Here is a 10,760-nt window from a genome sequence, read left to right as displayed (position 1 = left end):
GCCAATGCAGGTGATCGAGGGGTTAAATGCTATGTTGGCTATGGGCTCCCTGTGTGTGTAAGTCTATTCTGGAGTCCGATTATGAAATCCAATCCAGCAATGAAATGTATCTGCCCTGAACATTCTGTGCGGCTGCATCCTGCGCTATTATTAGATTTATCACCGCTGTTTACAGGACACTGTAGTATATAGGCAATATATAGAGTAATTACTCCAGTACTTAATGGGGATGTCACAGTACTGGGATACTACACACAGTGATGTCACAGTACAGGGATAATACACACAGTGGTGTCACAGTACAGGGATAATACACACAGTGATGTCACAGTACAGAGATAATACACACAGTGATGTCACAGTACAGGGATAATACACAGTGGTGTCACAGTACAGGGATAATACACACAGTGATGTCACAGTACAGAGATAATACACACAGTAATGTCACAGTACAGGGATAATACACACGGTGATGTCACAGTACAGGGATAATACACACAGTAATGTCACAGTACAGGGATAATACACACGGTGATGTCACAGTACAGGGATAATACACACAGTAGTGTCACAGTACAGGGATAATACACACGGTGATGTCACAGTACAGGGATAATACAAACAGTGATGTCACAGTACAGGGATAATACAAACAGTGATGTCACAGAACAGGGATAATACACACAGTGATGTCACAGAACAGGGATAATACACACAGTGATGTCACAGTAGAGGGATCATACACACAGTGATGTCACAGTACAGGGATCATACACACAGTGATGTCACAGTACAGGGATAATACACACAGTGATGTCACAGTACAGGGATAATACACACAGTGATGTCACAGTATAAGGATAATACACACAGTGATGTCACAGTACAGGGATAATACAAACAGTGATGTCACAGTACAGGGATAATACACACAGTGATGTCACAGTACAGGGATAATACACACATCGATGTCACAGTACAGAGATAATACACACTGTGATGTCACAGTACAGAGATAATACACACAGTGATGTCACAGTACAGGGGGATAATACACACAGTGATGTCACAGTACAGAGATAATACACACTGTGATGTCACAGTACAGAGATAATACACACAGTAATGTCACAGTACAGGGATAATACACACGGTGATGTCACAGTACAGGGATAATACACACAGTAATGTCACAGTACAGAGATAATAGACACAGTGATGTCACAGTACAGGGATAATACACACAGTGATGTCACAGTACAGGGATAATACACGCAGTGATGTCACAGTACAGGGATAATACACACAGCGATGTCACAGCGCAGGGATAATACACACAGCGATGTCACAGTACAGGGACACACAGTGATGTCACAGCACAGGGATAATACAAACAGCGATGTCACAGTACAGGGATAATACACACAGTGATGTCACAGTACAGAGATAATACACACAGTGATGTCACAGTACAGGGATAATACAAACAGTGATGTCACAGAACAGGGATAATACACACAGTGATGTCACAGTACAGGGATAATACACGCAGTGATGTCACAGTACAGGGATAATACACACAGTGATGTCACAGGGCAGGGATAATACAAACAGTGATGTCACAGTACAGGGATAATACGCACAGTGATGTCACGGTACAGAGATAATACACACAGTGATGTCACAGTACAGGGATAATACAAACAGTGATGTCACAGAACAGGGATAATACACACAGTGATGTCACAGAACAGGGATAATACACACAGTGATGTCACAGTACAGGGATCATACACACAGTGATGTCACAGTACAGGGATAATACACACAGTGATGTCACAGTACAGGGATAATACACACAGTGATGTCACAGTATAAGGATAATACACACAGTGATGTCACATTACAGGGATAATACAAACAGTGATGTCACAGTACAGGGATAATACACACAGTGATGTCACAGTACAGGGATAATACACACATCGATGTCACAGTACAGAGATAAAACACACGGTGATGTCACAGTACAGAGATAATACACACAGTAATGTCACAGTACAGGGATAATACACACGGTGATGTCACAGTACAGGGATAATACACACAGTAATGTCACAGTACAGGGATAATACACACGGTGATGTCACAGTACAGGGATAATACACACAGTAGTGTCACAGTACAGGGATAATACACACGGTGATGTCACAGTACAGGGATAATACACACAGTAGTGTCACAGTACAGGGATAATACACACAGTGATGTCACAGTACAGAGATAATACACACGGTGATGTCACAGTACAGGGATAATACACACAGTAATGTCACAGTACAGGGATAATACACACAGTGATGTCATAGTACAGGGATAATACACACAGTGATGTCACAGTACAGAGATAATACACACAGTGATGTCACAGTACAGGGATAATACACACATCGATGTCACAGTACAGAGATAATACACACGGTGATGTCACAGTACAGGGATAATACACACAGTGATGTCACAGTACAGGGATAATACACACAGTGATGTCACAGTACAGGGATAATACACACAGCGATGTCACAGTACAGGGATAATACACACAGTGATGTCACAGTACAGAGGTAATACATAGTTCCTCCTCCAGACTCCTCTGTTCTCCTCCTCCTCAAGACTCTTCTGTCCGCCTGCTTGCCAGATTCCTCCGTCCCCCTCCTTCAAACCCCTCTGTCCTCCTCCCTCCAGACTCCTCTGTCCTCTGTCCTCCTCCCTCCAGACTCCTCTGTCCTCCTCCCTCCAGACTCCTCTGTCCCCCTCCCTCCAGACTCCTCTGCCCTCCTCCCTCCAGACTCCTCTGTCCTCCTCCCTCCAGACTCCTCTGTCCTCCTCGCTCCAGACTCCTCTGTCCTCCTCGCTCCAGACTCCTCTGTCCTCCTCCCTCCAGACTCCTCTGTCCTCCTCCCTCCAGACTCCTCTGCCCTCCTCCCTCCAGACTCCTCTGTCCTCCTCCCTCCAGACTCCTCTGCCCTCCTCCCTCCAGACTCCTCTGCCCTCCTCCCTCCAGACTCCTCTGCCCTCCTCCCTCCAGACTCCTCTGTTCTCCTCCCTCCAGACTCCTCTGTCCTCCTCCCTCCAGACTCCTCTGTCCTCCTCCAGTCTCCTGTGTCCTCTTCCTCCTCCAGACTCCGACCACATTGTGTACTATTACTAGAACTGGCAGGGGCCTCCTATGGGGCAGGGGTGCTGAATATCGGGGGGTCACTTTCCTGTATTGATATTCCATGTGAAATCTCTGTATGATGTGACTGTGACCCCTGAGATATTCTGTGAACCCAATGATCCGCTGAGTCACTGAGTACATTTCCATCGCCATGCGGTCCCCTCCTACGCGGTCACACCATGTCCAGTCACTTCGTTATTTCCTGTAAGCAGAATCATCTCTGTTCGCTTTAATGTTTAAAATTTTTCCAGTGAATCCCCAGAAAAAAAGCAAAACTTTGATGTGAAAAAGCTTCTAAATACAATGTTTTAATTAGTGTTTTGATACCTTTAAAAACCCAAATAAAAAGTGATGAAAAGCTCCTCCAGTCCCATAAATGGTGTCGCTGAAAACATCAGCCCATCCCGCAAAAAACCAACACCTTATACAGCTGTGTGCACCCAAGTGTAAGAAAGTGGTGGCCCCAGGAAAGAGGGGAATGTGATAAGTGCAGGTGGAGCATGAATCAGCATCTCCTCCGAGCGAGTCATGGTGATACAGATGGCACACATACCGGCGAGGTGACCTACCTACAGTATATACAATGTAAATCTCCTCCGAGCGAGTCATGGTGATACAGATGTCACACATACCGGTGAGGTGACCTACCTACAGTATATACAATGTACATCTCCTCCGAGCGAGTCATGGTGATAGAGGTGCCACACATACCGGCGAGGTGACCTACCTACAGTATATACAATGTACATCTCCTCCGAGCGAGTCATGGTGATACAGATGGCACACATACCGGCGAGGTGACCTACCTACAGTATATACAATGTACATCTCCTCCGAGCGAGTCATGGTGATAGAGGTGCCACACATACCGGCGAGGTGACCTACCTACAGTATATACAATGTACATCTCCTCTGAGCGAGTCATGGTGATACAGATGTCACACATACCGGCGAGGTGACCTACCTACAATGTACATCTCCTCTGATGATGAATCAGGCACCAGAGACATTACAGAAACAGAAAAAGTACAACAAACTGGGGGTACAAAGTTCAGGCGCAACGACAAAATGGATTCTCCCCAAACCAATCTATCTTGTCCAATTATTTCAGATCTTCTGACCATTCCCCTGATCCAAGCTCTACCAACAATCTATGAAGAGTGGCCTTCAAAATCCACATCTCCCATGCCTGTCTCCGGGATTTCTCCCGAGCTGCATCTGTTCTCCGGAATGCACTATTATGGAATTTCCTTAAATATTGATACCTTTTCCCCCACTAGAGTGCACATACTAATGTCCATATAATACTAATGACCATAGAATGACCCTGTAGTGTGTTGCAGACGTGGATTACGGACCATATAATGACTCACTGACCGCTCCTGTAACTGGTGGAGAAAGGGTGGAGAGCGGAAGCTGAGATTAGATAGAGTAGCAGGTCACTGCAGCATTATACAGGGTGTGTTATTAGCACCCCCTAATGGTAAGTAATGGAAACTTATTTTTGTGCTGTTTTTTTTAAGGAGAAGTGCAACATCCATTTTTATTGGTTGGAGAAGCCAAGAACCGTAAGATTTAGGTGCAGGAACCCTTTAAATATCCTTTTTCAGAAAATTATGCAATACAAAATGTTCTCTGTGAAAATAGTAAACTTGGCTTCTGGTTGATGCTGATGATGTCATAAGCTGCGCACAGTGATGTCACGTTAGGTTAGTCTGATGCAGCACAGGGTAATCATACAGTCTTCGTAGCATCTTAGTTTCTGATAAAATCATAGAGACTGTTAAAATACTGAGTATTAAAATACAAAGCCCCCCCCCAACTTGTTTGGCCATACAATGTATAGCCCCATCACCCCTGATTGTCACATCCCTGTTTTCCCTCCGTGTGGCAAGTCAGTTTCTGATTGTCATGGGAATCACAGTGATGTCACACATACTGTGTAGCACTTGCAGGCAGCGGCGTACCGATTGCAGGGGCAGGGGGTGCAGCCAGGGATGGAGGGGACCCGCAGTCTGTTGGGTCCGTGAGCGGTAAAGACAATGGGGCTTATTTATTAAGGGTCCGCGAACCGCACTTTCTTCAGATATTCTGATGTTTCCGGGTTTCGCACGGCTGGGACAGATATTTAGAAGGGGATTTTGGTGCACATGATCGGATTTTGGCGCGGGGAGGGGGTGGGGGGTGGAAAACACTGGAAACACATATGTAATTGGTTTGAGGCCTTCCCCTGTGCATTAGCGTGGTGTTAGTAAAAGCATAAATGAGGGGAGGCTGCTGGACATTTCATTAATGAGGGGAGGCCGCTGGATATTTCATAAATGAGAGGAGGCTGCTGGGCATTTCATAAATGAGAGGAGGCTGCTGGACATTTCATTAATTAGGGGAAGCCGCTAGACATTTCATAAATGAGAGGAGGCTGCTGGGCATTTCATAAATTAGAGGAGACCGCTGGACATTTCATAAATGAAGGGAGGCCGCTGGACATTTCGTAAATGAAGGGAGGCCGCTGGACATTTCATAAATGAAGGGAGGCTGCTGGGCATTTCAATAATAAGGGGAAGCCGCTGGACATTTCATTAATGAGGGGAAGCCGCTGGACAGTTCATAAATGAGGGGAGGCTGCTGGGCATTTCATAAATGAGAGGAGGCTGCTGGACATTTCATTAATGAGGGGAAGCCGCTGGACATTTCATAAATGAAGGGAGGCTGCTGGACATTTCATAAATGAGAGGAGGCTGCTGGACATTTCATAAATGAGAGGAGGCTGCTGGGCATTTCATAAATGAATGGAAGCTGCCGGAAATTTCATAGAGGGGGCTGCTTAGGTATATGAGGCCCCAATCTTAAGGTTGCTCTGGGGCCCACTGGCGTCTTGTTACACAATCGCTTGCAGATTAGTTTCTGATTGGTGATTTCATAGAAGAAACTGTTATGTCACAGAGACTTTGTAGCAGTGCAGTTTCTGATTAGTGATGTCATACTCTATGTGACTTGTCATAGTGGAAGGACAGTGATGTCACACAATATGTAGCAGGTTAGTTTGCCCTCATGTGTTCTGTTTATTGATCAGTTGCAAATGGTTTTTTGGGTATCATTTTTTAATATGAATCTGTTCCTTCTGGTGCAATGTGTCAGTATTGTAGCTGTGGTGAGAGCCCGGTCCCCCATACACAGCTGCTCCATGCTAGATAAGAGGTCTCCCTCAAGGACAGGTCTGGCGGTGCCGGGGCCTGATTTATGGACCTGTAGTCTTATCTCTCGCTCCGTGTGCTGGTCCTCGAGGAGGATAAATTAGCGGCTAAATTTAGTCTTCAGCTAAAAATTTGATGAATGCAAAAATAGAAAAAGAACAAACCGAGTGCAAAGCAGCCGAAAATGTGCAATGATGTAACCGTGTGCTATAATTATCTATGGAGAACGGACTACAGAGGCCTACAGGGATCACTGTGTGTGGCGGGGGCGTAGGGGCATGGCCAGGGTGGGCTGGGGGTAACTGTGTTGGGTGACATGGGGGTTGTCAAAAAGTCTTGGTCCTAAAATACAAGTCTTTGTCAATAAGTTGTCATAGAGGAAGGAGGGTGATGTCACAAGGACTATGTAGCAGGCTAGTTTATGACTGCTTGGTGATGTCATAGAGGGAAGACAGTGATGTCACATGGACAATGTAGCAGGCTAGTTTATGACTGCTTGATGATGTCATAGAGGAAATACGATGATGTCACAAGGACTATGTAGCAGGCTAGTTTATGACTGCTTGATGATGTCATAGAGGAAATACGATGATGTCACAAGGACTATGTAGCAGGCTAGTTTATGACTGCTTGGTGATGTCATAGAGGAAGGACTATGATGTCACATGGAATATGTAGCAGGCTAGTTTATGACTGCTTGGTGATGTCATAGAGGAAGGACTATGATGTCACATGGACAATGTAGCAGGCTAGTTTCTAATTGGTTGGTGTGTGGAATAATATGGTGTAGTTGCAAGTAAAAAGAAATATGGCTCCCATGGGTCTCATTCTGTAGTGTGAACCTGAGATGGGGAGAGATGTGGAACTCAGGGGGGAGATTAAGCACAGAACTTGACAAATTAGTCCCTGTCCCCAATGGGGCTCACAATATAATCAACCTACCAGTATGTTTTGGAGTGTGGGAGGAAACTGGAGGACCCGGAGGAAACCCACGCAAACACAGAGAGAACATACAAACTCTTTGCAGATGTTTACCTGGATGGGACTTGAACCCAGGACCCCAGCGCTGCAAGACTGTAGTGCTAACCACAGAGCCACCGTGTTTATATCCAACTAGAAGAGTGTGGTAGTCAACCGGCTGACAGAGCTCTGTTTCACTGCGGTTAGTCATAGGGGTGAGGTCATAGAGAAAGGACGGTGATGTCACACTAATATGCATAAGGTCAGTTTCTGATTGGTTGATGATGTCTTAGAGGACAATGAAGTCACCCAGACTATGTAGCAAGTTTCTGATTGGTTGATGATGTCATAGTGGAAGGATAATGAGGTCACCCAGACTATGGAGCTAGTTAGCTTCTGATTGGTTGGTGATGTTTTAGAGAAAGGAGAGTAACAGACAGTGTAGCAGGTCAGTTTTGGATTAGTTGGTGTAGTCATAGGGAAGGACAGTGATGTCACACGGATATAGATTAGGTCAGTTTCGGATTGGTTGATGATGTCATAGTGGAAGGACAGTGATGTCACACAGGCTATAGATTAGGTCAGTTTCGGATTGGTTGATGATGTCATAGTGGAAGGACAGTGATGTCACACAGGCTATAGATTAGGTTAGTTTCAGATTGGTTGATGATGTCATAGTGGAAGGACAGTGATGTCACACAGGCTATAGATTAGGTTAGTTTCAGATTGGTTGATGATGTCATAGTGGAAGGACAGTGATGTCACACAGGCTATAGATTAGGTCAGTTTCGGATTGGTTGATGATGTCATAGTGGAAGGACAGTGATGTCGCACAGGCTATAGATTAGGTCAGTTTCGGATTGGTTGATGATGTCATAGTGGAAGGACAGTGATGTCACACAGGATATAGATTAGGTCAGTTTCGGATTGGTTGATGATGTCATAGAGACAGAACATAACTTCCCTGTCTGGGGAGAATGAAGGTTATATAATGTTGTGTTACACAGGAGCCTCCAGGGTCAGTCCAGGCTCAGCAAACATCTCAAAGGTCTGTCAACAGCATTGACTCCATACCAAACCCTGTTAAGCGCCGCTCGGATGTTCTGCCAGTGCCTGAGCTCATGCCCCGCGTTACTGAGAAAACATGCTCACCACAGACATGGCCCAAAATATTTGCACAGAATTAAAGCAGCCAGGAATGGGATCATTAAAGGGGTTTGCCCATGAAAGAAAGTTCTTAAATCTCAATCCCCTAGTGATGTTTACACTATAAAGATCATTTTAATCCCTCGCTTTACAATGTTACTCAGTGTTATTGCTGTTGTAGCTCCTATCACTCAGTGATGGTCAGTGTAAGATCCCAGAGTGTGAGTGGGGACTCTCTAAGAAGACACTTCATGATTCCTCTAGTGCTGTGAGATGCTGTGTGCTGACAATGTGCTTAGGGTACAGGGTTTGTATACACTTTTTTAGCTTCTCAATATAATGCTAGTATCTGACACATAAAAAAGAGATCAGAGATATGAGATGGATATAACACACAATGACACTCTCAGCTTTGTTATCTCACCGATAAAACACACAGGGGCACATTTACTTACCTGGTACCTGCGCGATGCCCAATCCGGACTGTCCGACGAGGATTCACAATTCACGAAGATCGTGCGCCAGATTTCCTGCATGTGTCGCTTCCCCGCTCAGGTCCACTGGAGTTCACCTTCTTCTTCCCGGGGCATGTAAGTGCATTGTCTTGCGACACAATTTTGAAGTTAAATCCCGCGCTCAGTCTGAATCCGTCAGATCGTCCAAAGGCACGCCCCCAGATTTGTGTTGCATGAAAGCCGGCGCGATTGCACCAAAAACCCCTTTGAAATCCCTGTCCCAGCAGCGCAAAACGGAAATTGTCGGGATGTCCGTCAAAAGTGCGGTCCGCGGGACCTTAGTAAATGAGCCCCACAGAGTCATCTCTGCTACATGCCTCCCTCCTAGAATACAATGTGCTGCTCCTGGAAGTCTCACATGTGGAAGGGAGAGTATATGTCATAGGAAGGTGAGATCTAGGGAGCTGATTGTTCTAACTCTATAGAGCAGGTGGAGCAGTTCCTGTCACATGTACTGTACGTGTCATTTCCAAGAAAAGGGAAACATAATGCCACCATAACGAAAACATACCGCCATACAGTGCCCAAGTAATCCAGCCGCATATACACTCACTGGCTGCTTTATTAGGTACACCATGCTAGTAACGGGTTGGACCCCCTTTTGCCTTCAGAACTGCCTCAATTCTTCGTGGCATAGATACAACAAGGTGCTGGAAGCTCCTCAGAGATTTTGGTCCATATTGACATGATGGCATCACACAGTTGCCGCAGATTTGTCGGCTGCACATCCATGATGCGAATCTCCCGTTCCACCACATCCCAAAGATGCTCTATTGGATTGAGATCTGGTGACTGTGGAGCCATTTGTGTCCAGTGACCTCATTGTCATGTTCAAGAAACCAGTCTGAGATGATTCCAGCTTTATGACATGGCGCATTATCCTGCTGAAAGTAGCCATCAGATGTTACAGGGTACATTGTGCTCATAAAGGGATGGACATGGGCAGCAACAATACTCAGGTAGGCTGTGGCGTTGTACCAAGGGGCCCAAAGAGTGCCAAGAAAATATTCCCCACACCATGACACCACCACCACCAGCCTGAACCGCTGATACAAGGCAGGATGGATCCATGCTTTCATGTTGTTGACGCCAAATTCTGACCCTACCATCCGAATGTCGCAGCAGAAATCGAGACTCATCAGACCAGGCAACGTTTTTCCAATCTTCTACTGTCCAATTTCGATGAGCTTGTGCAAATTGTAGCCTCAGTTTCCTGTTCTTAGCTGAAAGGAGTGGCACCCGGTGTGGTCTTCTGCTGCTGTAGCCCATCTGCCTCAAAGTTCGACGTACTGTGCGTTCAGAGATGCTCTTCTGCCTACCTTGGTTGTAACGGGTGGCGATTTGAGTCACTGTTGCCTTTCTATCAGCTCGAACCAGCCTGCCCATTCTCCTCTGACATCAACAAGGCATATCCGCCCACAGAACTGCCGCTCACTGGATGTTTTTTCTTTTTCGGACCATTCTCTGTAAACCCTAGAGATGGTTGTGCGTGAAAATCCCAGTAGATCAGCAGTTTCTGAAATACTCAGACCAGCCCTTCTGGCACCAACAACCATGCCACGTTCAAAGGCCACAAATCACCTTTCTTCCCCATACTGATGCTCGGTTTGAACTGCAGGAGATTGTCTTGACCATGTCTACATGCCTAAATGCACTGAGTTGCCGCCATGTGATTGGCTGATTACAAATTAAGTGTTAACGAGCAGTTGGACAGGTGTACCT

The sequence above is a fragment of the Engystomops pustulosus genome, chromosome 3 (assembly GCF_040894005.1).
Source record: "Engystomops pustulosus chromosome 3, aEngPut4.maternal, whole genome shotgun sequence".
Taxonomy (NCBI): Eukaryota; Metazoa; Chordata; class Amphibia; order Anura; family Leptodactylidae; genus Engystomops; species Engystomops pustulosus.
This window is presented reverse-complemented; position numbering follows the sequence as displayed.